Source organism: Nicotiana attenuata, unplaced genomic scaffold (genome assembly GCF_001879085.1).
Source record: "Nicotiana attenuata strain UT unplaced genomic scaffold, NIATTr2, whole genome shotgun sequence".
Taxonomy (NCBI): domain Eukaryota; kingdom Viridiplantae; phylum Streptophyta; class Magnoliopsida; order Solanales; family Solanaceae; genus Nicotiana; species Nicotiana attenuata.
Genome location: NW_017670700.1, coordinates 34,148 through 38,878, shown reverse-complemented (window position 1 = coordinate 38,878; position 4,731 = coordinate 34,148).

Sequence of the window (4,731 nt, the reverse complement as noted above, 5' to 3'; positions counted from 1 at the left end):
ATGCATCATGGTCAAACCTAGCCGGGTCAGTTATGTTGTCCACATAATGATCCTTTAAGATAGCCTTGTCCAAAAGTCCACTGGGTTGCCCCAAACCCAAACGGACATCATCACGTTCTGTGCATTTATTTGGGGAACTAAATGCTTCATGCTAATTGTTGATGTTAAATAGTCGAGTCTGGTGGGGNNNGTGTGTGTATATATATATATATATATATATATATATATATATATATATATATATATATACTATTCTCATGGAATCATACGTGATATTTGGCTAGAAGCCAGTGAACCTGGAGGATTCTTTTTCCTGTTTTGAATTATGACAACTTCTTTAAGGAAATCCACCATATCTATATATGTGCTCCAGTTATGGAGCGAACCTGCTAGCTCAAAAACTTGAGTAAAATAAAGAAGAAGGGGGATGTTACTATATGTTTTATACATGCTTATTTCATATAATTGCACTGTTTCATACGTATTCACTCCTTTATTGTAATGATATTATTGGACCATTAGTAAGTGTCGAAGTCGACCTCTCGTCACTACTTCTTCGAGGTTAGGCGGGATACTTACTGAGTACACACTGTTTTGTACTCATGCTACACTTGTTGTGTATTTTTGTTGCACAGGCACATGTATCTCTAGTGGCCTAATGGACGTAGCAGCATGGATGATACAGAGACTTAGGTGAGCTGCATCTCTCAAGACGACCCGCAGCCAGCAGAGTCTCTTTCAGTGTATTATATTTACTTTCTGTCCAAGTTTGTATTCCGGATAGCTATTGTACTTTATTAGATTTCCTAGTAATTGCTCATGCACTTGTGACACCGGGTTCTGGGATGATTTCGGGATTATTCAATAAATAAATTTTGTAAAGACATCATTATTTATTCAGTGAAGTTTATTATTCATTGTTTAATGTTTAGCGAAAATGATTTTGAAAATATTAAAACGAGAATTTACTAATTAAATGGTGTTGGCTAGCCTGACAGTAGTGTCCGGCGCCATCATGACCCTTAGTGGAATTTGGGTAGTGACAAAAATTTCCAAATTCTACAAACAACGTCAAAACCTCTCAAATCACATCTGATTGACCTCAAATTTTGCACACAAGCCACAAATGACCCCACAAACCTACTTCAACTTCCGGAAATCCAATCCGACCCCGATATCAAAAAGTCCACTCCCGATTAAACTTTCCAAAATTCCAACTTTCGCCATTTCAAGTCTAATTCTACAACGGACCTCCAAATCACAATCTGAACACGCTCCTAAGTTCAAAATCACCTAACGGAATTGTAGAGCACAAAAGGAGCAGAAAATGGGGGAACGGGGCTACAACTATCGAAACGACCGGCAGGGTCGTTACAGTAAGAGAAGAGAAGCTAATCAACATGTTAACAACAACCATCTCCTAATCATGTGCGACATCTAGAATCTATGTGCTCGAGGTAGTGTGTCTTTCCACAAGTTTCCCTTGATCAAATGTGTCTGTTTGTTGTCCATCTATGGTTCCACTATTTTCTCATTCAATTAACTGCTAAAGTAAATTCTTTATGTAATTTCTGCTATTTTTCTATGTTAAAATCTTCATTCAGTGAAGGAAGCTCATGATAAGGATGCCAAAATCCATGATCATATGACAATGGCCGAAAAAGAAGGACCGTTGTTGCTATGTTGCCTCAAAAATTGAAAGGAAACAAGTGATTGCCTTCTTGCAAACACAAATCATGTCAACAAGATCTCAAATGCAGGGTCAAGTTTTTCCCCTCCATAGAGTTCTTTGCAACGATAAAAATGTGATTCATCCTTTTTATATTTTTTTTAAAACGGTAAGCCACGAAGCTGTATTGCTTGAAATTTTCTTAAATTCATATCTATTTGTCAAGAACGACAGTATAACGTGATTGTTGCTATTTTGATACTTGGACATACTTATAGTTTAATCCCTCCAAGGCTCCTTCTGCATTAGTTTTGTCAGGTCAACCCAAAATTTGTCTCTCCTAGTTATTCATTAATTCTTTTTGTTTCCTCTTTGTCGCATGATACTGTTGACACCCAATTTTTCCCTATATATTTTCAATATGCAAAATAATTTCAAAATGGTATATGTATGTATATATAAGTATATCCAAGTGTTTCATTACTTTTTCTCAATTTTAAAAGATTTTTTAAATCTATTTATTCTCCTATTTTATCCATAAAAATCCAATTATTGCTTCCAAAATTATCATTTTGGTGATTGACTTATTGCACTTTTATATCTATACTAAAATATAGCCAAGGGAATTTTTTCACATTTTTTACAAATTTATTTAGTATTTTTTAAAGCTAAATTGCATATAATTGCAATATTAGCCTCTTTTAACATTTAACTGCGTTTATATTCATAAAATTAAGTCCTGTATTTCTAAATAATTAATTATGTGTCATAAATCATTTTAGTACCTTTAATTTATTTTCAGAAATTATTTTATTATTTTTATAAATCAAATGGGGAAAATGGCTATTTAAAATCTAGCCAGATTTCATTTCAATTATGGCCTAAATTCTACCCCAATTTACCCCAATTTACCCCAACCCAATTCCTACTCATACCCAACCCCAACCCAGTTAAATTGACCCATGCCCGGATCCCCACCTAACCCTTTAAATCTCAGCCGTTAGATCGGAAGAGCGNTCTCAGCCGTTGATCATTTAGATCAACGGCCACCGGCTGCCCTTTCCTAATTAAACCCAAAAGACCCCCCAAACCTAATTCATTATTCACAATCCGCCGCCCTTGAACTCTTCTTCTCTCCTAAATCCTCTCTACAACAACCCCAAAACCTAGCCGCCGCCACCCTAATCCATGGCCTTTCGAGGTCATCGAAGACCTGTACCAGCCTTCCATGGCTTCTACGTGTTTAGTTCTGTGGTCTCATGACCAGACTCTAAAGGGGCTTGGTCCAGTCTTTGCTCGATGACCTTTCTCCGGTCATCTCTGACCTTTCTCCGGCCAGCCATGGCCATTCGAGTCAGACCTTTGACTCTCCTGTTTAGATCGGTAACTTTCGAAGCCTCTCTCACTTTTTCTGGGTTCTTCTGAAACCCTAATCTCTAAGGCCTTTTCGACTTCTTTCAGATTTACCTTAGATCCATGCTTTCCATGAGTTTTTAAACGCCTTCTCGAAGTTTCTTTAACTTTGCTTTCAAAAAGACTCTTCATTTTTTTTCGATTAGGGTTTTCCTTCAAGTTCTTCTTTTAAAAATCTTTTCTCTGATTTTAATGTGTCTGTGATTCTACTATGCTTGTCCATGTTATTGTCCTATCTGAGTTTATCATGTTAAAAAACCTAATTTCTTTTGTGTTCATTCGAGTTTCTGAAGCTGTTTGCTGAGTGTTTGTTTGATTTATTTGTTTATCATCTTTAAACTCGATTGATGTGGAAAACCCTAATTTCTTTTGGGTCCATTCGAGTTTCTGAAGCTGTTTGCTAAGTATTTGTTTGGTTTATTTGTTTATCATCTTTTAAGCTTGAATATTGTTGAAGAAACCGATGTCTTTGGGTTTGAAACTATTCGCTTGAATGCCTGACTCGATTTGAAAGTTCCTTGCTTCAGAACCTCTTTTCTTTGTGTGAATTCTTTGATTCTGGGTTTTACTATCTTTAAAATTGGACTATGCTTGAAACCCTAACTTTTCAAAAGGTCTCTCATCTTTTACTGTGAGACCCTTTGCATGCTTCTGACACTCTACTTTTTTTTACTAGTGCTTCAATGAGACTTGACCTACTTGATTATCATGCTTTGAATGTTTGCTATCTACTGAACTTTGTGCTACTATTGCATGCTGTTTCTTTTGCCAATAGGTTTGGCCTTGCATGTCTATTGTTTGTGCACTCTATTTATATGCCGAGGTTCCTTCTTTGATTGATTTTCAATCTTGGGACTGATTTCAAAACTTCTCTTTTGTGAACTCTAATTTCACTCGCCTGTTAAAGTAATTGATCCCTTTCCTTATTATTGCCTTGCTGAATCTTTTCCCCAAAACAAGTGTATCTCTGTACTTAGACTCGATTGGCTTACTTAATGTTTTACTACTTACTTTTTTCAGGTAATAATCAGTCTGCCTACAAACTGATTTTTTTTCCTTCTTATGAACCTGTTAGCCCCGTTAATAAAGTTATCCTCAATTAAAAGGGGAATCACTTTGGTTGATTTATTCCCGACTATTGATTGTTTCCGATATTTGTAATTGAACTTTACTTATTGCCTTATTCTCACTATGTTATTCAAAATATAAAAACCCACCTCCTTTTCTTTCAAAGACAAAAAAAAGAGAGGGAATAAAAACACTTGAGTTCCATACACACACTCCACTAAAAATCTCTCTCTTTTCTCTGTTGTACTTGCGGTGACTGCCTTACTAGGCGGTTAAAAGCCAAGGCTAGCGTTGGGGAAGCTGTGCTTACTTTTTTCTTCTGCATTTGCATCTTTTTACTGGTATGTTCTAACTAATTTTTAGCCATCCAACAACACCATGTTTCTTTACATTCCTGCACCCTTGCTTGCTTTCTGTTTGTATTATAATCAGTTCCATTTTAAGCATGTTGTAATTGCCCTTTTCTATTGAATTTTTAATGTTTTCTTTTATAAATTCTGTCACTTATTATGGGCTTATGAATCCTAAACCCCCATCTCCCAAGTGTTTGGTATCTGTGGTTGGTTGGGGCTATGACAGCA